This window comes from Diadema antillarum, unplaced genomic scaffold, assembly GCF_040938485.1.
Source record: "Diadema antillarum isolate AM-2024a unplaced genomic scaffold, OU_Dant_1.0 seq00000081_RagTag, whole genome shotgun sequence".
In the NCBI taxonomy this organism is placed as follows: domain Eukaryota; kingdom Metazoa; phylum Echinodermata; class Echinoidea; order Diadematoida; family Diadematidae; genus Diadema; species Diadema antillarum.
The window spans coordinates 1891208-1915608 of record NW_027271174.1 but is presented as its reverse complement, the minus strand read 5'-3'; the positions used below and the strand labels follow the sequence as shown (position 1 = coordinate 1915608).

Sequence of the window (24401 nt, the reverse complement as noted above, 5' to 3'; positions counted from 1 at the left end):
TCGCTTTGAGAAATTAGACTCGCTCTTTGCGGGGTGCTTCGAAACTGGCGGCTAATGATCTAAAGTGGGGGGAAGAGGAGGGGGGGGGGGGGGTGGATGGGGGCTAGGATCGGCATCCATATAAGTGCAATCAACCCATCGATTATTCTGAGCCCAAACATTCCAGCCATGATATCGAGAATATAGGGCTATGCATCAAACAGAGACCAGGTAAATCTGCGAAGTAGTACAGTGGTACGGAAACCTGGTGCATGGTCATAAAGAGTGTGGAACTCGTAGCCGGTTCGGGAGGGGGGGGGGGGGGGGGGAGGCGAGAGAATAGGGGGGTTAGAATCCCATCTCTGTTTTTACGGGGTTGGTCGGTGATATATTATGACCACTCGCTTTAGTGTGTATCGGGTCAAGAAGTATACTACATTTCCAGAACATAGCAAACGAAAACACACATCAAAACATATGAATAATGTTGTATGTTCTTCTGCTTGGCATCCGTCGTTTTCAGCTGTCGATTACAATTTCGTTTTCTTCATCTTATCGCTGATAAAGAGGAACACGTAATATTTCCATTCAATTTCAATTTAATTTTCGTATTTCTCTGAGGAAAATACATAAAATATAACAAATTATGATAATACACAATGACCAGCTAATATACATCGGACCCCTTCTTCTTTGAAGGCAGTAAGGCGTAGTGGATAAGAATGTCTGGAGTTTGAATTCCGTCAAGTGTCTACATCCTTAGGTAACGTGTTTTTATCCACTATGACCCTCGACCTACATGCATAAATGGGTACGTGGCAACGCCTTTCATTTCCAGGAAGGCGAGTTATACCCGTCGAGTCACCTCACCACCATGTAGATGCTTTTTTTTTGCCCGTGCTAGAGTAGGTGAGTTTCTCCATTTCATGCAGAGTAACTCATGAAACCATAGTTTCTACAAAAGTAGAATTCATTTAACAAAACGTAGAAATCACCTGAAAACAACGGAACGAGCTGAAATGAAAGCGAAGTCGCTGAGAGGTAGAAAGGCCACGAGCCTTTCAGAACTCTAGTAGCCAAGTCCCCAAGAAGTATTCGAGGGAAATCTCGAAGCGGTCTGAGATATTGCACTGATATATCATGGCCAAACGTTACCTTCCACAGTCCCTTGGAGTATGCACAAAAATCAAGCTTTCCTCTTGGTGACAATCCGCCCCTTGTGTGCTCCAGTAAAGCAAGTATCCATCGCTCGTGGCGATGTTCACCCAAGCACCGGCGCTCTGCGCAATTATCGGGTTGAGTGCCGCCTCTCGAGTGGAGAGAGAGGTGACTTGCGCTCGCATCGCCCCGAGATCGGACGATTTCGCCACCCTTTTCAAAAGGAAGTGGCGGGATTTGGTATTCTGCGTGAAACTTGCCCAGAGGCGGAGGTCGGCTACAGATTGATCGACGTGGTGACACATGATTTGAAGTGCTCGGGGACGGTGCGGGTCAAGCGAGGGTGAAGTCCCGCCAATTTGGGCCGTCACTGTCGACACGCTGAACAGAGCTTTACGCTCGCTCTCATGCAAAAGATGCGATGTTCAACCAACTTACAAAATGTATACGAGTTTTTGTCACTTAATAAGGCTACCTCTTTTACAAATGGGCCTTGCGCATTCGATGGTTCCTGCACAGTGTATTTGTGATAAAGATATTCATGTATATTGAAATTTGCGTTGTATATAAAGAGGTTACACTATCTGAACGACACTGTCACTAAGATATACTTCCTATGAAACAACGACGAAATATCTTTCACTTACAGTGACAAGGAGCATGCTCAGGTGTAAACTTATATCCAAAGTCATGATAAGTTCTAACAGTTGCAATTTTGTTTTCTTTTCATCTGCTGTTTACAAACATAATGACACATGAACTAACGAGGGTGTAGCCATGTATTTCATGTCCATATACTTATCATCCTCAATGCAGAATGCAATACTTGACTCGAATGCAGATAATAAACCCTTCAAATAGAATACATCAAACAGCTATCGTAGACGAGCTGTGAGAGACAATGAAAAAAAATCATATAAAGCGGAATGGAAAATGAAGATGCATACATATATAATATACGGAGATATGCAGAGAGAAGCAGAAGACATTCAGACACATAACATACATATACGAAAAGATAAAGCAGGAGGGAGAGATATAGGAAGAGGAAGTGGGAGAGATGCGCGGGGGGGGGGGGGGGGTTCCAAGGATCTTATGATGGGTCATTCATCAAGATATACCCATTGATTGATGCTGGCGACGATTCCCTTTACGCGGGGGTTTTGAAAATAATAGCGGACTGGCATTCCGCCTGTGCGTTCGACGCCCGGCTCGGATCTTGAGCGTAGAGGGGGCGGAACGAGTTTAGGCAAATAAACACGGGCAGGGGAGTAATATTGAACGGGGACAAATCCATCAACTCTCAGGAAATGAGCAAAATATACCATCAACACGATAGTAAACCTCTTCCCAGCACTCAATTCTGAAAATGTTTGAGACATTAAAACGTAATGTATCCGTCAATCATCGTATGAATTTAATTGAGTGAATATTTATGGGCAATTGAATGTGTGATGTATGAGACAGTACTATCTAAGAGTTGCAGTCTGTTCAGGTTTATAACGTGCAATTTCACAACATGTTCAATTTGGCATTTAGTGACAAAAACTAAATCAGATAATTTCATCTGAAGAAAGTCTATGTAATCTTATTTTTTTTAACATTTTCGCAAATCAGTAATATCAGCTATAACCACCACACTCATACTGACAGTCGTGGTTATTTCATGACGTTACAAATTTACCAATGAACTATACGCAAATCTCCACCAAATCTCATGAAAAGAAAACATCAAATAAACATAACATAAAACATGAAATGTCTATCCATCCCACCAACTTAGCGTACAACCCTTTACGACCTAGCAACTTTCAGGGGAAAAAGAATTTGCTGTTGGCTAGTTGACCAAAATGGTTTTCATATTGTGTTCGGATGTACGTCACGAGTTACACACCCGCGAGTTATCACAACCCACGATTTAATAAGCTCAAGAGCCATGCAACCCACGAGCCAGTAACTAATTCCTTGAACAAGACCCACGAACGATTCGGTCCCTGAACTAGACACTAGGCCTTATTTGCATAGTGTCTAACTCGTTGGCCTGTTTTTACCATCTAGGTTCTAGCTCGTAATGATTCGTGGGATGTACAAGACTCGTGGGTGTACGTTTCATGGACCTTTTCATTCATTGTCTATCATACCTTGTGGTTTGGTCATATGACCCATGAGTGTCTGTGTACTAAAGAATGGGATCGTTTTGAGGCGATGAAATCATCACCTCTTCAATTCGTGTACTCGGTGAAAACAAGTACACATTTTATACATTTCATTACTAAATCACTTCATTTTCGATTTTGATAGAAGCTTAGCTCTTCTGTTCATCTGATTCTAATGCATTGATTCAACTACCTTGAATTCGGAGTGGAATCGCCCCTTTACTTTTATATACTGCACCCACAAAGGGTTCTAACGTTTCAATTTACCCAACATTGCTGGGTTAGTAGTTCTTTATATCATTAATGCAGAGGGACTATTGAGTGAGAGACCAAGCGGAATTTGAACTAGAAATTCCCCTTTTAGTAAGATTTCAAAAGGTTTATTCACTATGCAACAATGCTTCGATGTCTATATAATATTGCAACTCCAAAAGTGGAAACAGTTCGCTTCTGCATTGCATCGTAGAATTCAGCGTGACCTTGAGACATTCCCTTCTTTTCTTTATGCTTGAATGTGGTAAATTCGCTTATAGTATGAAACGTTTTTGCTCATAATCATGATTTAAGACAACATTAAATTGATCGCTCTGTTAATACAGTGCTATTAAAAGCTTCGCTTAAGATTGTTTTGCATGGACGCAATCTCGCGCAATATACTTGTCCAAGACACCCTTTCTTATTACGCAGACCTCGTTGCTCTCCTTCAGTTCTATAAAGGCAATAAAATACGGGACTCACCGATGGGGATGTGAGTAAGGGGTGAACAGCTGTATATCAACCCCTCGGCTCCCCCGGGACAAGAAGATTGATTCGTCGAGGCCAGGAATTAATGAAGCACATATCATTGATCATAAAACGCTCATCAAAATACTTCTCGCTCATTAAACGGTTTCAGGATCAATCTGGGAGCGATCGAGCGAATGTTAAGAGCAAGACGGGGATTACTTGACACGGGTGAAGGGTGCGAGCCTGACAAACAGCGGTATTACAGCTATAAAGATAAAGATGCGTCCTGTCCTTTAGATAGCATTCTTGTTCTTTAATAAAAATCACTATGTAAATATCAATAATGATGATGATATTAATCATAAAATTCGACGTGATGGTCACGAAACTGATAGTCATACCAATACTGGTACTGGTAATGAAAAGCGAATGATAGTAATGAGTGTAATATTGATGTTATTTATGACTTTAATTATTACGATGATTATAACGATAATGCTATCATTAGTGCTGGTGGCAATCAGATGGTATGGTATTTTATACCTGAGGCCTTCCCTGTGTCTTCACTGTTCTCCCAGGCGGTCCTGCAGTTAGTATCAACCAAGCTTTGCCATTTGCAAATATGTCTGGATCAAAGGGTTATCTCGGGCAATACGCCCGCAAAAACAAACAAACCAAAAAAAAAAAAAAAAAAAAAAAAAAAAAAAACGCGTGACGCGGTTCGAACTCAGTACTTCCTGTACCAAGGTCAAGCGCCTTAACCACTATACCACAGCTCCCTTCCTTATTATTCTAACATGAATGGGTAAACTCGATTAATTTGTGCATTGGAGAGTTGAAATACGCGTAAAGCTTGAAATTTCCCTGTTCATTCCTTCTACGTATATGCAGTGACTGCCAAAGGACTATGTTGATATCTTACGTAGATAACTAGTCACAAAACCACTGCGGAGAAAATATGTCATGAGTGGATAAGATCGTAAAGCACGTTCGATTTCCGATGAAAAGGCCAACTGATACTGTTACGCTTTACTGGAACTGTTCCGCTTTGAGGATACCTTTAAACGAAATAATATTTTGGAGAAGTGAGTTCCTATCTAAAGTAGATGACTGATATGACTGATATCCCCTCTCTTGTATACGGCACTGAGTGATAGAAGAAAGAAAGAGATAAATTTTGTCATGCTATAGAATGTTAGTAGATTGAGGGAAGGGTCCAGGATTTGATTAACAAGAATTGATTTGCCTCGATACATTTTCTTAGAGTGGTTGCCTGTTAAGTTCGCGTCACACTTGATTACAGACGTTTAAGACAAAGCTAATATTTAACTCATGTGTTGGAGATTTCTATGATCTACATGTAGGAGATTCAAATTCACTTCTCGTATAGGTAGGTACGTAAATAATGTAACGTGGGTATAGCAGTGTACACACACGCACCATGCAAACATAAGCACTCAAATAGATATGCTTTCTCATACATTAATAACACATGTTTAAGAACACAAACATACACACGCACACGAATGAAACTTTCCTCTGTATGAAAACACACGGATATGCAGTGTATTGCAGTCACAAGAGTTCTGTGTATGTAGTTTAGCGACGGGCTTAAACCACACAAATTATGCCACGCAGAATGAAGAGGAACATGGAATGTAGAAATGTACCGGTAGCAACCACGTGCTCCTAAATCAAATTGAGATAATGCATGCCTGTTTTGCGTCTCTGTATGATTGTCTTTTGGTTTGTTTGGAAGATTCGACAAGGGCTGAAATCATATCAGATGAAATCTATATCATGAGTGCGTATGTGCGTGTGAGTGAGTGTGTGTGTGTGTGTGTGTGTGTGTGTGTGTGTGGGTGTGTGTGTCGTGCAAACTGATCATGGACTATGCCTTGGCTAAAAGGACATGTCACCTTATGCTGAGCGCATGCGTGATAATGGAATGTGAGACATAACGTCCAAGGGATGTTATACGACCTCCCAGGCGCCTTAATGACCCCCATAATGTGTGACCAATCGGGGTCTAATACCCGCGATACTGTCCGCTGCCCCTCTACCCGTTCGTGGTGTGGCGTGGAATGGTGTTTACGGCAGCGGACTGGCGAACGGTTCATTAATTACACCAGATTTAGACCTCGACAGGCCAGACAGAATTAAGAGTGGACACCCCACACTCCACCATCTGTCCATTTCACCCACCTTCTCCTGACATTAATCTGATAATTTGATAAAGGATTTAAGGGGACATGGGTTTATTACACGCGAGGGGCTCAGTAGAGGAATTTACTTCTTTGTCGAGTGAGCTGTAACAGACCACGTCGCTATCGTTGGCGCATCAAGGGAGAACAGCGGAAGCTGGACGTGATTACCCGCTGTAAATAAGGCGGGAAGTCAGATAGGATCGATTGGAATTTTGTGCTTAAAGGGAAAGTCGATGTTACTATAATCATATGAAATTGCTGCGTATGGGGAAACAGAACACCCTGAGAAGTAAATCGGTGAAAATTTCTTAAAGATAAACATAGTGGCCCGAATTCACAAACGTGCTTTAAACTTAGACCATGGTACAAATTTAGACCATGGTCTGACAAAGCGTGAAATAGGCGTACCTTTGACATGTGCGTATGAACGCGCGTTTTTAATACTGGACATCTATATTGTACGTAATCTGTCAATGGTTTATATTATCTAAACCACCATCGTGAATTCGGCCCATAAAGTTGTGAATTGTAAAATTGCTGGGCAATAACGTCTCCTCATTTTTGTACACCCCTGCATAATTTTAGAGTAATATGTTTTTTTTTATGTTTTGCGAGTTTTCTCAACGGATAATACCTTGTATCTGTCCGTTTCCGTATATATTGGGGTAAACGAACATCTGTGAAATTTTGTATAAAAGAAGGAAGGGCTCCCCAAAAGCAGTAACATACAATACTACCAATTCGACTTATTGATCAAAATCTTTCAAATTCACACAATTTTGTTTTATGTGTCCAAATTTTCTCAATCATTCACTGATCTGCTTCTCTGATCTTTCTACTTTTATTCCAAGCAACACATTATTAGGTTGGACTTCCCCTCGAACCTATAACCTTTAATGCCGTCATGATTTGCTAATTTAGTGGGTCAGTATTAAATTCAAGAAGGGCACCGGCATTTTGTTGATGGTTCCATGTGGCTTTTCTATTTGCTTGTACCTGCAAAGATAACGCAAGTCGACAAAAACTCGACTGACCCACCATTGCAAAAGGAAGTTAGTGACAAAAACGTCAATTCTAAAAAAAAGCAAATTCATCTGTTTTAGGAGATACATAGAAAGTGCAATCATGCAATTTCTTTACTTGGGCATATCTTAATAAAAGGACTGCTTCTGCTAAGAATAATAATGGCAACAGTAACAATAATGATAATGAATGCAATAATAATTGCTTCTTGATGAGCGCTTTTATAAGGAAACTTAGCAGAACGTTGTAATAACTTGACATTCATCCTGTTCAGATCATAAAAATGTGTCAACATGTTTAAAAGTTGATAACTTTGATACTTTGACGCTTGCTTACTTTCGACAAAACAAAGTGAGGTAAAATCAGAGTGCATAGTTTGAAGAACAAAGTGGGGAACTACAAGAGAGAGAGAGAAAAAAAAAGAGGTAAAACACTGGATGATATTTATTCATTTTGCGTGCAGTAAGCAAAAGTTCGGCCACGCCATCACTTACGATCATGAGAAAAATTTACTCGACCTAAAGATGAACATGGAAGTATAGGCAAATGCAAACGTAGATGAATAAATGCGTCACTGATATTTAAAATCGGGGACACGTGGAAGAGAACGGACAAGGCAAAAGGCAGATAAAGCGTGCACACGATAAGAGGCTAACTAACGAAACTTTGGCCCAGTTTGGCTGATCAGTGGCAGAGACATACCGCTATAGGGAGCAGAGTTCTCCGCGAAAAGACATGTTGACAATGGAAGAGTGGTGGAGGGAACTGTATGGGCACAGAGGCAGAGGGAGAGAAAGAATATATATGAGCCAGAGCTTTATGCGAGACATATATAGAGAGAGATAAAAGTGACAGAAATATATATATATATATATATATATATATATATATATACATATACATATATATTCATATATATATATAGAGAGAGAGAGAGAAAGAGAGAGAGAGTAAACAAAAAAAACGAAAAAAAGAAATAAACAGCAAGGGTAAATGAGCAAGACTTTTATGCTAGAAATATAGAGGGTAAAAAGCGTGATAGAAGAAAAGGAAGAGAGAAAAAAGGAAAGGGATGTGGAAAAGAGCGATTTTGGGAAGTGAGGAAAAGACTAAAAGAGATGATGAACTGGAGATTGTATGCGAGAGAGGAGTTGGAGGAAAGGGAGACAGATTTGGGAATACGGAGTGACCGAGGAAGAGAGAGAGAGAGCGTTGGGGAGATAGCAAAAGGAGAAAGCAAGTGGAAGGAATGCGAAAAGGGTTGTCGGGAATGGGGGAGGGGTCCCGTTTGTGTAAGGATCGAGTAATCATGGAGTACCCTCATCCGCAGACGGTGCGTGGATGTCAAAGCACTCTACAGAAGTTTACTGCATGTGTAATTTGGCGGGAAGAATGCCCCATGCCCAAGGACAGATTCTTACAGAAGGACTGAGTTTGTTTGCTGAGGAGCATGGGGAAAAAAGGGGACGACAGAGCGAGGCTGCGAATCCCTGACCCTGGACATAGAATTGTTGCGTTTTTGCTCCGGCAAAATGACGTGGAGGGTTGCCTGATAAAACTGCACATCGTTGCACATCCGAATTTGACAGCGTGATGAAATCTGTGGTTAAACAACGAACAAAGCTACGCCCGCGGCATGCATTACAGGAGCAGTGAAGTAGCTCTTTTCGTCCGCCATCTCTCTCTATCCCCCCCCCCCCCCATCCCTCTTCCTCTCTTTAAGGGGAAGAGGGATGGTGCAAGTTCTATCTTCTGCTTAAAACACTCCGGACACATTCATCGCAAACAGTGATCAGCGATTGAAAGTTGAAACAACACACTTTACTTGGCTTTTCCGAGTAAGGCGGCTGTAAATATCAAAACGGGGGAGCACTTGAACTCCGCGCACTCCCATAAAGCAAAATGTCCTTCCAAAACTCCGCGTGACGTTCTGCGAGCTAAATACATCTGGCGAGGATTACTGGTCGTCTGCAAACTATTGTTGGCGGGAAAGGGAGACGGGATAACATTCCATCCATCACGTGACCTTCGCTTGTTGAGCCAATTGTCAGAGTGACCATTTATTTGATCGTCGCAAAACCGAAAGATGGATGGACAAACGGTACTGTAGAAGCGGGTAATCCGTTACCGGCTTTACTCTGAACCCAATTATTCAGCAATGCACGCATAGATACATGAATACATAGTAACATAACTATGCATGCATGTATACACGCATAGATGCATGCACACGCATCGCGCTTATGTCTTTTATGTATTAAATACTATATTATTTTTCCAAATTTTGGAGAAATATGTGTTTTTAAAATTAATCTACGCATCATGTCATCCTCTTTATACACTTAAAGTATTCTGTGCATTTTATCATAATAATCATGTTTATTTGTGTATGTTAGCGTTAACGTTGTAATGTAGATTTTCGACTGATTTTCGACTGAAAACTAGAGTGTCAGTATTTACAGGTGTGGGTCTAAAGTCTTTATTCTACTTGAGATGTTGTCAGCGGTGACTGTATTGCTGCCTCTGCTAGATACGGGCACCTACCAGAACTCGTATAGCGAGCGGCTTCACTCCAACACCCGGTGCGCCACTCGCTTGTCCTCTATTGCAATGCGGGACACATTCAATCGAAAATAACGCCATACAAGTCTACAACACAGATGCTCCATATGGGAGTACACTTTGTTAGCAGACCACGTACCGTACTCTAAATCTAAAGGCATTGTAAGCACGGCGTAATCAATAACAGGTCAGAAAACACGCGGTATGCGGAGGGAGATCGACTGTTTAGGAATGCAGTTCCCCCGAGGGAAAGGGGTCAGTCTACGAGATATTTGTGGCGCAAATTTAATTAAGTACGATCCGAGTGGCGCACTAATCATCTTCCTAGTCCCATGCGTTTACATTTTTGTCACGTCATACTGTGACCATTCATCCTTAAGATCTGAATGCGTGGGCAATTGATCATTGAAAGCGGTATATATAGGACAGTATACGTGGAGACCAACATGAACATGTAGGTAATCATATCAAAAGTTTATACTTCAAAAACAAAATTGCTTGGATAGACGTAGGGCGTAATTTCAAGGGTTGTTTGTGTGTTGAACAGTAATTTCGAACGATTCAGTATCAATACGAGTTCATCCTCCATCTTTTTAGCTAGCAGAATTCTGATGCAATTATATCCGAGGTTGGATCCATGCTGGAATCCAATCCGTTCAGCGCCTCTTTACAGTTGAAATACGTATCGTTTTTTTTTTCCAGTGTTGTTTTTGCTCTGGTCTCTTATTCTAATCTGTTACTTTGTTTCCTTTTTTTGTAACATCGGTTCTTTGAATCACAAATTACACTTTAATTTAATTTGTCGATCAATTTTTAAATCTTTTTTTCGTGCTTTTTGTACATATACTACACATCCTTCCTTAGATGACGCCATAATGGTTTCATGGCATCGTCAACTTTATTTAAACGAGTCTTTTCTGGATGGATCTTTTTCTTTTGATAGTCGATAATTGCTAACCTTTTCGTGTGATGTAATCACGAAAAAAAAATAGTAGTACATCAAACCAACGCATAAAGTCCACGAACCTCGAAACTTTTACAAAGTCATTTAGACTAATAGAAAAGAAAGTTATTTTGGAGAATTTTTTTCATAACATGTTTTTTGTTTTGGAAAGTACGACCTCCTCATTCATACGGTTTGATAATGTAGAAGTGTTTGTGTGTGTTTGTGTGTGTGTGTGTGTGTGTGTGTGTGTGCGTGCGTTTGTCGATTGGTTAAAATAAAGATTGGTTCCCATTTAGTCATTATTCTGTGCCGCATAGCTCCGTGCCGACTCATTCAACGCATCATTAATAGCCTGCATTACGTTACTCCGCCTTTAAAAAAAAAGAAAAAAATGAACTGTTTGCAACTACCGCCCCGTTTCTACAGTCACATGGCTTGCCCCATATCGGGTAATTTACTTGATTTCCGGCCAGTAATGAATTCAATGACACTCGATTGGCATTTTTTTCCTCACTCATCGAGTCAAAGTGTAAATTAGTTTGCTTGCCCCAAAACACATGGATTACCTCGTGACCATGGATGGGTACAGACAGCCATTTTCAGATGGGAGGGGGCACGACAGAAACATGAGGGATCATGGTATGAACTGAGATAATAGAGAAAGAGGGATATTATAGGGTGAGAGATAAGAGAGACAAAGACAGAGATAGAGAGGAGAGACAAACATAGTGACAGAGAGAGAGGAGAAAGATAAAACGATAAAAATAGAGAGATAGTTTACAGTTTGCAAAATTACTGTGACGTTAGAAAAATGCAAATGTATACAAAAAAATGTTATCATCTTCCTAGAGATAGTGTAGGCTAAGAATATACATGCCTAAGATATATCATAGTCTTCCTTCATTAGGGAATATATGTATATAGTTATATAGTCATAAATCATAATCTTATATTGACATAATTAGGCCTATATCTCGAAGACAGAGAATGACAGGAAATGCCAACAAACATAAATAGGCAGACTGCACAGTTGTAACAACACTACTCTGTAATAAGGGAACATTGGCTTTTGTATGGGAGGTTCACATGGGTAGATTATATGAAGAGAGTGCTCAAAAGATACTTAGCGCTGAGACATAACAATGACAAATCTGTATGATACCGGGTATAGATTGCGATTTGACGCGACACAGCGTCACAACACAGTGAGGCAGATCTCAATCTCGTCTAATTATACAGGCGGGGAGTTTTGTGCTTGCGCTTTTAATTAAAATCAGGGTGGAAGTGTTTAATCGAAGATCAGTGTGGTCTTGTATCACACTTTAAATTGGTCGTCGGGAACCGGCACAGAATAATAGCCTCCGCGAATCTATACCGGGGTCTGTGCTTGTAATTGCGCGGAGGTGACAGAACTATAGACCAAAGAGGTATATTACTACACCCATTCATTGGGACAGAATGACACAGTTTTCCTAATACTCATATAATCTTGTTCTATATTGTGTCATTCCCTTTATCACAACTGGACCCCATGGAACACCACCCGGGGAAGCTTAACATGGACTGTCCATCTTGTCAGATGGAAAATGAAAACACACCAACTAACAGTTATTGTCGGAATACTTCCAATGTTTTATCAATTTATTAGAAATGTTTTGGTACTGATCCATGCGTTTACTAAGCAGCTTGCTAAATAAACCCCAATGGGTACTGTAAACGAACGCATTACTACAGAAATTTAACTTCTAAATCCCTATCCCTTTGCCCTCTGTGGAAACATTTTAGTGGAGCTTAATGAATCACGATATAAAGATGGTTATGGTAGAACGAGAAACAAAAAGGTTTCAGAAAGAAACAGATGTTTCCTTAACAAAGTATACATGACAAGGTCAACAACATGAAGAAATGCAAACGTATCAGTGATAATAATATTCAAATTTGGCATGATTAGAATTAGTTTACTACATGCAATCGACCCGCTTCTTTCCTTAGGTACCAATGCGGTGGTGAAAATAATATTCCATTACTCAAACTTGAAACAAGAACGCTGTCACAGCCACGGCGAATGATGAACAAAATCATTTCTGGTATGCCGTCTAAACTCTTTCAGGACTATCAGATTAAAAGCCATCGACTATACACGTCGCGTCGTGAGTGGCAAAGACAGTGTTGATAATAACTTTTTGTGAGTAATAATAATAAGTACAGTATTTGTAATGCGCCATCGATCTAGTAGCCTATTCTGAGGCGCAGAGGGACAAAAGAATAACATGCATTATAGTCATAGTTGTACATAAGACAATTGAAAAAGAAGAAAGAGATAGATAGAAATATACGCCCGATGAGCAATTTGTTGAAAATTCATTCAAAACAAGATGCGAACATATGTGACTTCAGAAGCTTTCTAATGTTTCAATGGTCTCTGCTGATCGGATCCTCTGTGGAAGAGCGTTCTAGAGAGATGGGGCTGCATAAACAAAGGTTTTTTTCTCCGAGAGTCGAGATTGTTCTTTTAACTGTTAATTGTTTACTATTACATGAACGGGTACATGAGTACAACCACAATGTAAACATGGTAAATACACGGTTCGATTTGACTTGAAAGTTGACAGTAAACATGTCTCTCTTTGACCACACCTTCTTTCTTCACCTTAAAGGACGACTTACGTCTACGGATTGCTAGTAGTTGCAGTGAATAAAACAACAGACAGATTGCCTGTGGCATCCAAAAGAGTGAGGGCGGAATGACATTTTCCATATGTTTTTTTTTTTCGGTCCATCTGTCCAGCCGTATGTCCATTGACATCTATCTTGCGATTTGCACACACCATGAAGAAAACTCCTGAGATATTATTGTGTTTCGTTTAAGTTTCATTATCATTTATTTCAAGTAATATAAGAATATGCTTCTTGAAGAGTTCGTGCGCTGATTAGAATTTGCACAAAATCCTTCATGTTCAAAAGAGGCCATTAGATATTTTGAGTGTAATTTTTCAGTCATAACTATGTAGGATTACATGTAACATAGTATGACATGTAATGTGGTGACTGGGTGGTATCTCGAAATCTCACTGATATATATTTCCCACTAAGTATACCCCCAAACGAACAATAAAGAATGTTGTTTTTTTTTGCTCCAAAAAGACGGTCAAAGAAGGCGGTGTTTTAAGATGAGAAGCTAAAATCAATGGACCTCATCTAAATGCAAATGAGGGATCATAGTTTTTGACACCATTAGACGGTCACCGAAGAAGACTAATGCATTGCGAATCACTACCACGACCAGATTGTTCTAGTTTCAGCAGTAAATTCTAGTCTATCTCTACAGTCCTCCCCCCCCCCACCCGTAAAGAAAGAAAAAAAGAAAAATGTCTGAAAAAAAGGCAGCAAACAAAGTCAGTTTGACCCAATGTGTCGGTTGATGGATCACATTTATGAACGAGAAGTATGGTTAAAAAGTGAATGCATTTTTGGCAATTGTCACAAGGTAACTGGTTGCAGATGCATCCACCCGACTGGATTAAATTGACCTGATTTCTGCGGCCCTGATACTGGGCTAATCTTGTTATCGAACAATTTGTGTCTGAGTTGATTTGACTGCATTTCTACCCATTTCAGCTTTCCGAAGCGAGCTTCTATCCGTATCATTAAATACTGGGAATCGGCAGATTTTAGAGAAAAATAAATGACTTGACTGCACGAAAAAAGTAATTCGCTTAAATTTTGATATCAGTTGATTAAACTTTCGTTTTCTTATTTTTAATTCGTCCATGTCAATGTATCAAAAAAAAGGCATTCGAATCCTAACTTAATACCGCATGTGGGTTTGAATTTTCTATATTTGATGTTGCCATTAAGTGATGTAAGTGCAGGGAGACTGTCATTCAACGCAAGGAGTAAGCGAATGAAAAACAGTTTGTTTCTAATCTGTCCATCAAAGTTCGACACAGATTATTTCTCTCCTGTACAGAATTTTCTTGGGAAAAAATCAATCGTCAAACCTGTCAAAAATTGTGGTCTGTAATTGCTTCCACTGACGGAACAACGAGACAGAAAAAACAAAATCGCACGATACAAATTTCGGCCATGAAAACGCTTAGAATCATTGGCGATGTTTGTTTTCGTGGTTTTTTTTAACTTACAAAGGGAAAGATTTTTTTCTTCAGATGGTAATCCATCATCCAGACAAAGCTAGAAATTTGGATTGCAAAACATGGAACAAACAGCAATCCATTAAATTCCCCCCTCAAGATTTCACTGTGAGGTAAAAGGTGTGTGCTGGTGAAACCCAGACGGGCGACTGAGGAATAAAACGCGGAGATCGGAAGATTGAAAAACGGGGTAAGCAGAATATGGTAGAAGTATACAGGGACAATGAAAGAGTACGTTTTTATTTGCTTGTTTTTTTAAATAAAACACGCATCTATATCTTATTCATCCGGGGCAGTGACATGGTTCGATTACACACGATTCCACTAGTCTGGTGCGTAAACGATACACACTAAAAAATAAAGGTTCAAATTTGCACCCTATTTGTCCCTGTAGCAGCACCCTGGGGTGCGCAATTGCACCTTTTATCATACAGGTAGAACATTTAATCTCTTAATATTTACATTCGTACCTACAGAGATGCAGACAAATCCATCAGTTTGATCGTACAAGTAAAACCTTGGTACTCGTGGTCCAAATTTTCAATTCACAATGTATTAATGTTTATTTTGCACGTTTGCACCCTTGATTACCACAAAACTGAGGGTGCAAATTCGCACTCCGTCAGGTTCAAAATTCAACGTATTGCACCTCTCATGGTGCAAATTGCTTATAGGGGTGCAAAGTTGCACCCTGTAGGGTGGTTGTATAGGGACAATTTTGGGGTTCAAATTTGAACCCGTATTTCTTCGTGTGTAACGTATATCAGGTACATAAAGCTTCCTTAGTTTCGTGCTTTCAGAGTGTAGTACGGTCACATCGGTAGTAGACATACGTCTTCTGATGGGTCAATATGAGATATATATCTGCATCGCCCATCACAAAAGAATACGCTTAAGATTGAATAAAAGAAAAAAAGTTAAGAATACAAATTGACTGTCTGGCATTTGTGCACAACTCTCAGAGAAAGCGCATGCATGCCCCAACTTTCTCTCAATTAATAAATTTTTACTTACAAATGCACGCACGCTCTCTCTCTCTCGCACACACACACACACACACACACACACAAACCAACTCTTGTTGACGCATGCATGCAAACCATCTCACATTAAAAAAACAACAAAAGGTATTAGGCAGCATCCATCGCAGCAACCACGAATTGATCGTTCCACCGCTTTTCATGATGATTGCATTGTGTGTGTGTGTGTGTGTGTGTGTGTGTGTGCTTGTGTTTGACGCTCACATTCCCTAAAGGGGTGATTGAGTCATCGCATACATTTTACTATTAAAAACTTAACAAGTACCATCGCTTTCACGAGCAGTGACGATCAATCACGCGCATTCACTAGCAATGACAATCAATCACGCACGAGCACGCGCGTGAGCACGCACAATCTCACGAGAGAATTGTAAGGTGATGCAGTTGTACAACTCGTACTCGTGACACTTCTGCAGAAGTATTGGCAATGTACCTTAAGTAGGAAAACGAACGATTTCCTCCGATTTCCTGTTTGATCACTCTCTTTTCACTTCCCTCGCTCTCCTTAATTATATTTTCTTTCTTTTTTTGCTGAATCCACTGAGAATGAACAGGCTTGCCTCATTACGCATTATTTTCGTTCCTCACTCCTCAATGTGCATTGTTAAAATGCACCAATTATAAATACGAGCACGTGGTAGATGTCTTCATCTCAAACCTTTTGCTGCCAGTCATGAAAATCATACGGATATTATCAGGCAGGGGTACAACAATTAACTCTGCCAAGCACACTTCGTTTTCTATGATTTTAAACGAGAATCTGTATATACAGGATTGGATTGGTAGACATTCTGAGATGAACAAAACCTCCATCAGATGCTTTGGGAGAGTGAGGCGCATTGGGTGCAACTCACGAGATTGACACCCAAGAGTCATACAACCCACGAGTAACACAGCCCACGAGTAATACAGCCCCACGAGTCATACAGCCCACTAATCATACAGCCGAAGAGCCACGAGTAATACAGCCCACCAGTCATGAGCACGACACTATAGGCAAATAAGGCACATGCGTGCGATAGTAGACAAAGCCCACGATTGTAATACTAGGCAAACAAGGCCCACGAGATCGACACTAAAGCACAAAACGTCCGTAAGACCCACACATTAAGCCCCGTGATGCATAATGGCGAACTCATGGGCCTTTTGTGCCTAGCGACGAACTATTGGGCCTTGTTTGCCAATGGTGCCGAACTCATGGACCTTTTTGCCTAATGTCGGACTCGTGGGCCTTGCTTTCATATCGCCCGCCATACTTAATTGCCTACTGTCGGTCTCATGGGCATTATTCGCCTATCGTCGTGCTCATGGGCTGTATGACTCGTCGGTGGTATGGCTCATGGACCCTTTTTTCAATGTCGACGTCGTGGGCCGCATGACTCGTGGGCCGCATGACTCGTGGGTTTCGGTCTCATGGGATGATCCCGATGTTTTCTCTCTCACTCCTCCCGGCTTGAAGACATAACAGATTGCTAACAAGCCGTTCCTAATGGATCCACTATGCTACCGAATTTTACTCGTCCTCCTTTTCACATTTTTTTTTCTTGACGTTGAACGAAAGCTTCATCGGAACTTATACATAGACGCAACCATTCCATAAATTCAGTGCAAAACTTTTACATCAAAACGTTGACTAGGCGCAGGTTTTTTTGTTTGTGTTTTTAAGTAGATTTGGTATGTTCACAACAATCTCAATCACCAGACTTTATCTCATAAAAAGGATTTTCTTTTCTTTTTCAGGCAGGACAAACAAGAGTATGCACATGCTCCTGCTATTATACAGATAGATATACGAAAGTGCACATACACAAATAGAAATCCATATACACACATACACTCACACACACACTCAAATGGATATATTTATTTATACACACACACGCTGCCTGAGGCATTCTGCGGCGGACTCTAAAGCCATCACCTTTCCCGTAGTTTCTCATTTCATTGAGAGTTTTATTACAGGGATGCCATCGGTGATGTGGCTCTCCAGGAGGACCGAATCAACAGCTGTCTGTGACGCGGATCGGCCCGGCGTATCGCTGCGGGGTACGAGGGGTATTGAAAAAAGCCGTCCGTGGATTAAAAAGATAGCAGGCGTTGCACTGTTTTTCCTGTGCGCAGTTCTATTCATACTGTGAATAATGGGATTACATTCATTTCCGATTAGATACCTGTCTTCCTTTTTATGATATGGGGAGTCATGGAATCGGTTTCATTGCTGTTAATTGCTATCAATATAACATACTCCATCAGGAATTATCTGAGTAATGTTAAAGCTCTTTAAAAGCATCCAAGCATTATTTTCATCTTCCGGATGGAATTCATTTGTTTCCCGCTGTAAACCCCTACCAAGGTCGTGAAAATTACTGACATAATCCAATCGCACAGGTTTGTACACTACGGGGAGAATTTCTAGGAAATGTGCTGTGCCCGTAAATTACACAGCAACCATATTTTGTCTTCCAATTATCTCTCTCAAAACTGATCGAAGTGATGCCAGCGTTAGTGTCATTAGGTCATTATGCTACTACAATGTACCACTTATTGGAATCCGATTTTAGTATCAAAACATGCCCCATATAGGTAGTTTAATGTTCTACCAGGGTAATCCTTTGAGTCATTTAGGGAATTTTGTTACTCAGTCACTGTCGGTGGAAAAAAACCCGCGGACTACTCATTGTTTTTCTTCTTCTTCTTTTTCTTGTTCTTTTTTATTAAATAAAATTTGGCAACCTTACATCATCATTCTGGTCTTATCTTCTATCCGTTCTCCGTTTCTTTTTCACAAACACTGATTACTCGGGGCTTACAGCCAAACAAGCTTGCTTTCATGTAGGTCCCGTCATACTTCTCTTTGATCAACCCCATTTCGATTTCGATTTTGACCAGTTATCATTACATGTAATTATTGTGTTATCACCATGTATATTGTTTGTTTTCTGCACATTGTTCACAAGGTAAAAGAACTTGTCTGGTTTCTGTTGTAATGTTCATAAATTAGAAGTATGAAAATAAAATGAATTGAAAAAAAAATGAATTACAAGATTCGAGTTCATATGAGCTATATGTGTCCATATATATAGGTAAACACTTCATCTTCATCGCCCAGTCTTTTGGAAGGGACTTACATCCGTAGGTCCCGTTGTCGCTTGGTTACAATCATCCAACGCTCCCTTAGCAGCTACGTGAAACAAATCAATGCAAATAAAATCTAAAAAAAAGAGAAATTCTTACTACCGTGATTAACGGAACCCGATGTACCGCGTATTAATCTCATGGAAAGTCACAATAACTCGGATGGAAAGGAATTAATTTTTTAACCTATTCCGTTAAAAACTACCAACGGACATGAAGAAAAATCAGTATATTAAAGATATGTCATAAAGATACCACAGAGACATACAGGCCTCTATATCAAATAGTGTACATAAATACTGGTCTGTGATTGATCACAATGCAATCACGTGACTAATGCAGCTCAAATCGAAATCATTGTTGTCAATAGTGACATCACTGCGGGTAATACATGTGTAATATTTGACCGGCTGCCGATGGACGTGAAATGAAATGATGCATTGTTATTTAGACCATAATCATAATAAAACAAATATTTCCTTGTCTATCGTTGTAATGTAACATTGCTGTCCCGCTGGAATCATACCTATGCACTGGTGACAACATTTTCCCCCAACGTTAGATAAGTCTCGCTGGATGCAAAATATTTTGTTACATCTGAAATCAACCAAAAAAGCAGAGTATACTCTCCGCGTTGTTTCCATCTGGGCTGTGACGTTTGCATCAGACATCTGCCTAATGGAAGGAGCAATGAAAGCGATAGAAATGCACGTGCATTGGTGATCTGAGATGAGCACCTTTAACCCCTTCTTTGCGGGAACGGGTCTGCCATACATAAACTTTGTATTTTAGAGAATACTCATGACATTCTCAAGGGCAACGAGTTAACAATGGCTCAGAAATTTCTTGATATACTCATCAGTAACCCTTGCAAATCTAGGATTACCTTCTGTGACGTGAATAATGATCCATGACATGTAGATTTATAATACATCTATCAGTGTCTATCAAGAACTATAAAAGAATGACAATATTAGTTTCTGTCATTGGCAACGTATATCTGACAGACTGTGTTGAAGTTTCAGGGCTACAAACGACAAAAGGAGGAGTTAGCTTCGTCTTTAATAAGTTACCTTCTGGAAATACGAGAAGTTGATGTGGCAGATGGGACCTTTTGCTCAAGAGATGGGAAAGGTGTGGCATACAACCGTTGCAATAATTTATGATTTGATCGTACGTGTTGCTTTTTGTCTGCAGCAACTTCAGACATCCTTGATACAATAACTGAATAGAGAAAACTCTATACGCATTTTGTGTGTGTGTGTGTGTGTGTGTGTGTGTGTGTGTGTGTTTTGGTGTGTGTGCATGTGCGTGTCCTCATATTCTGGATAATTCTTGCTCTTAAGTCATGGTCAGTTTCTTATAAAGTCACATCTTTGCCGTTCATCTCTGTCGTAATATAAGCAGCAATTGATCTATTCACAACTTCGAGAAATATCATTTCGCAAATAGCAGCTGGTTTGAGGTCTGACAACGTTTTATTCCCTGCTGTTTTCGAGCCGCCTAAGGTTAATACTATCATTTCAATGCCGTGCACCATTTAATTACCGTGTGTTTGCAAAGTGTAATAAACACCAATGACTACGGAACGTACCTATGAGTAAAAGGAAGAGAAGGCCATCGACTAAACGCGTTAAAATGCGATATGCTTGGCGGGCTTTGGTGTGAAGGTCACCTTGAGTAGGTGGGTTGTTGCGAGCAAATTACGCATTAATGAACTCACATTGCCGCTCTTTACATCATGGTCATTCCTATCAGCGTTAGGCAATTACATCAGTGACGACTAAATTTTTCCCCATAGCACTATTTTTCCCCATAGCACTATTCATCCCCTAAAAACTGACTTGATGTCAACGATTAATGCGTCAGCTGACAATACATTCTTTCAAAATATGAAAAGTAATAACGGCCTTCTCCTACTTTTCTCTCACCCTGCGAGAAAACAGCCCGGGCATATATTTAATGGGAAGGCTTTTTAGAATAAATGGTAGCTGTCGCCATGAGCGAACATGAATGATAATGAAAGCATACCCTCGCAGTATGATTGAAGTTCGTATTTCTGTTTAAAGTATTGATGCCGTATGGCATTCACCGTTCATCAGCTAAGAAAAAACAGAAGTGCACTTATACACTCTTCCAAGTTCGCGGAGTTAACTCCTTCTGGTGCTCAACCTTCGGATTTTCATGTTTGGTATTAAATTGATGACTGTCACAACGGATCCAAAGAATGAACGATCAATCAAGCTGTCATGAAAATATTATTCTTTTTTTGAGAAGGAGACTTGCAGCTATATATCAAGTCACACTGGGAGCACCTTTACGGGTGCAACTTTGCACCTTTCAGGCCAGTGTCGACCTTTAAAGGTGCAACTTTGCACCTTTCTGGTCTGAAAAGTTAAGAGTTGTACCCGTAAAGGTGCTCCTAGTGAGACACTGGTAAAGATGCAAAGTTGAACTTATTTTAAAGTCGTCAACTGGTCGTCTTGTGTTTCCAAATTAAAAGGCTGCTCTTAAAGTTCAAAGGTGTTCCTTTTGTAACCTCCAAAATACAATTCACTGCATAAGATGGTATATTGTAGACTGAGGCAAGTAATTCAGTTCTTTCCTTTCCATAATAGAAATGTAAAAAAATTATGATGGAGGATGAATAAATGAAGAGTTTGTTGGCAAAAACCGATAAGTCCATTTTTGAAGATTTTGAAGTAAGATCTCTGTCATAAAGTACAAAATAATACCTTTTAAATGATACATTGGTCACTACATATAAAGGTACATCTTTAAATTTATGGTCTGAAGAAGCAAAAATTTTGTATTATTCTCTTTATTTTTCTTGAAATTCAATCGCTAATATCTCCATTTTGGCAAATATGGACTTATCGTTTTTTGCAATCAAACTCTTCAAATATTATAGATTTCCAGTGAATTTACACGGACCAAGAAAAGAAATTCCCACACAGTTAATTTCGGAACAAAAGTGGAGCGTGCATATTCTCGAGCGACATGAGATACTTGTTGTTTTTGCTTTAACTCTTATGTGTATTACCGAAGGATTTCATGCAGAATGTTCTCCAGACAGAGCAAATATTCGATATGTCTGCTGAATAATTACATTTATTTCAGAATTCTGTTTTCTTTTCATGCGAGCGAAGTGGAATGGAATTCGCGAGAATTGCGCTGCATAGGATCGTTTTGGGGCATTTTGTAGGCTAACTTCTGTCTATTAGCCATAGCGGGGAGGGCAAAATGTGTGTGTCGTCCATGCCCACACATAGCCACGCCATGTTGAAACAATGACAGTTTGCCTGTTTATACAGCCTGCCCAATATCGTATGAACGCTAGTATTTATGCAAACGAATGTTTGTCGGTGAAATCAGCGCTCTGGGCCCCTCTGTCTATACGCGTGTCTGCTACTTAACGGAATTCGCTTTCTCCTCTTCCTTCCTTCCTTCTTTTTTTCCGTCATTCTTTTCTTTTTTTTTCTATCATGCAGCCAAGACGTCTCGCAGAATATTAAAGCCCCGATCCAACCTTGCCTTTCATTCTAACATTGAATTCATCTTAAAGCCACGGGGCAAAAATGATTACCGATTGGTCTATGGATTATATACGCATAAAAGGCAGTGAAATGAATTGAAGGCTATACATTGCATGATATTTGTCTGCAACTCATCGGAACGGTCGCAAATATATCACATTATCAAACTGCATTTTATTCGTCAACCACTTAGCCTAAAGGCCGTCAAAGTTCTAATTTGCTGCCCATCATCTGAAATTTAACAAATATTACATTATGCATGTCATGACATGATGTTACCTACATTGTTTTGCAGGCCTCGAATTATTAGAAGATTTTTAATAGTGTATAAAGTTCAGATCTTAAAGTGGTATGTCGGAAATGCACGAATTTACCAGGCGCGGGTATGTCACATCTCTTGCTAAGCAATTGCTTAGAACGGAAAGCAATATTCTGTGCATTACAGTGATTGTCGACATCTATATACATCAATACAGCTTTGATATTAATATACATCGAAAACAAAAGACACAGACATGCCGTTTGTTATGAAACTCAAATCAAATCTAAGGAAACTTGAAATGTGGTCAAGGTTACATATCAAATTCCGATACAGACAGGAATACAATCAATCTATCAATAAATCGATTTAATAATCAACACGACACCTCCTCTTTTTCACTTACAGAAGTAGAGGTATGACTATGAACTTATAGCATGGTTTTTGGGTCTTTTCTTTTGAATCTCTTTTGTGATCGAATGTAAATCACATAATTGCATTATGTCAGTCAGCATTTGTGTGTGTGTGTGTGTATGTGTGTGTTTTAGTAAACATCATAGTTTTGTTGTTTATTTCGAGATTGAGTTTCTAATACAGTTTTTACATCGATATAAAATGAGCACAATAACACCATTACACACATACACACAAACATTCAGACAGAGTTTAATGGTGCGTTCATTTAATTAGAATCCTACGAGGAATAACGAGCATGTCTGTGTTATATTAATTTAAGTCCTGCACCATAAATATGCGACAATTTTCATGATCTACGAATCGTTTCAATATTTTCGATGTAGATGTTTCTTACACAACTGCCGTGTTTACATACGTTTTTACTTTGCTTGTTTAAAATCTAGATGTAAAAAATAGAATGCACTCGAAATATCGGCAGGATTGGAAAATATCTAGAGACGCACAAATTTGTATGACGGGGCGAAGCTTCTGTTTGTTCCGTCGTTACAAAATTTCATCTTCGTGCATTATCCTCGCCCATTATATCTACTTATCGCAAATTGTATGTTTCAGCAGACAGACAAACACACCAACAAACAAACACAATCCGTAGACAATGTAGCAATCTGCAAGTCTTCGTGTGTATATGAGTGTGCCCTTGTGTGTATATATAGCTGTGTGAGCATTTTCTAGGCCTTTGTTTGGTAGAGATAAAGCACCGTTCAAAATATCGATTTCGAGTTCGCACCATAGACTGATTACATCTGTATGCGTCGTGGCTCCCTTGTACGCAATTACACATTCATAATCACAGGCGTATGTCTACTGTGTACAGCTGCTGTAACGACACACTACCATACCTTTTCCCCATACGAGGATCCTTTAGCCGGACCAGCTCTTGGAACACTCCGGAGCAACTGCAGCATCCGAGTGAAGACGGGTTTATGGCACCCCCCTCATGCCGATTTACGTCAATTAAATCAATCAATGATTCCCAACGCACTGACAGAGGGAAATGGTTGTACATCCATTAATGACAAGATCTCCCCTCTCTCCCCCACCCCTCT

At 39.9% G+C, this 24401-nt stretch overlaps 1 protein-coding gene across 1 annotated transcript in view; it reads right to left on the bottom strand.

Moving 5' to 3' along the window:
• The window catches only part of LOC139726187 (potassium voltage-gated channel unc-103-like), a 220803-nt gene that overhangs the window by 56967 nt on the left and 139435 nt on the right, over positions 1-24401 (bottom strand). The window lies entirely within an intron of this gene.